The following is a 1,356-nucleotide window of genomic DNA, read 5'->3' on the forward strand; positions in this document are numbered from 1 at the left end:
GCCGCCTCAGCGTGGCCCGATGAACAGTGCCATGTCCGCGCCCAGGATTCGAACCAACGAAACACTGGGCCGCATGTAGCAGAGCACGTGAACCTAACCACTCGGCCAAGGGGCCACCCCCGACACAGATATTTTTAAATTAATTCACTTCCAAACCTTGTCTTCCCTGAGTGTGTATTCTCTCATAATGCGGGTCTGTCTGAAAATGTGCTGAGATGTATTTTGCATTCTTTTCCTACCACTGCCTTCAATGTTAAAGAAGATCATTTTATTTTATTTTATTTTTTAGTGGATGATGGTAGGTATCAAACTGCTGGTATATTTCTATTAGATACAATAAACAAATGAAGTAGTACTTCTATTTTAAAATGTCAATACTTACATTTGCCAGAAATTATGTTTTAAAAGTATTTATGCATAATGAAAAAAAAGCATAAGGAAAAATGTCTGATGTAAACCTAAAAATGTTCGAAGGGTTCATGGTCACTTGAAATTTATTTTAGAATCAATGAACAAAAAATTTGAAGACCATTGCCTAAAGAATTCTGTTAAACAAAACCTTTAGTGAGTGGTGTGGGTTTTACTGAATGTTTTATAGGGGAGATTGTTTCCAGACTTTGTGGGATACCTATTCAGATGAGAAAACTAGGTCTTTGAGTTGCCCATTTTCATATAATGGTACAACCCTCCAAGCATGGCCTTTCTACTCTAGGTCAGTGCTTTTAATCCAGTGCTCTCTGGAGTAAAACTTTGTTTAGCAGAGCACACAGTTGTCTGCCTAGTACTGTTCAAGTGTCAATGGGATAAGAGTGCAGGGGCTTGAGCAAAGGGGACCCTGAGGACCAAGGGCCAGAGTGGTCTGCACTCCCACTTCAATCAGAGCCACCTTCCTTTTGTCCATTAAATATATAGGGATACCAAGTCAGATTATGTTTGACAAAATTTTCTGTTGCATATACAAAAACGTTTGAGAAATGTGCATTAGTTTAAACATTCATGTATCAGTTATGACCATTTCTTCAAAAATGATGTCTAATGCTACTCATTAAGCCAGAAGAAAACTTCCTATCTTTGGAATTCATTGTGAATCAGGAAATACAAAACAGTAATTGTATTGTCAATTAAGTCTCAAGAAAGAAAAAACAAACATTTCTTATGCTTGTAGAGGTCCAGAGGGCTTCCCAGGGAAGTGCCATGTAGCTTCTGTAGAATATTGCCAATGAGAACGCAAATTATTTTTTGCCAGTGATATTTCCACTGCATCCTAGCCTTGGCTTATCACATAAAGGAAACCAATGTATGCTGAGCATTTAGCTGAAGAAATAAAAGCCTTTTTAAATTTGCCTCTAGTCGGTG

This window comes from Equus quagga, chromosome 16, assembly GCF_021613505.1.
Source record: "Equus quagga isolate Etosha38 chromosome 16, UCLA_HA_Equagga_1.0, whole genome shotgun sequence".
Lineage (NCBI taxonomy): Eukaryota > Metazoa > Chordata > Mammalia > Perissodactyla > Equidae > Equus > Equus quagga.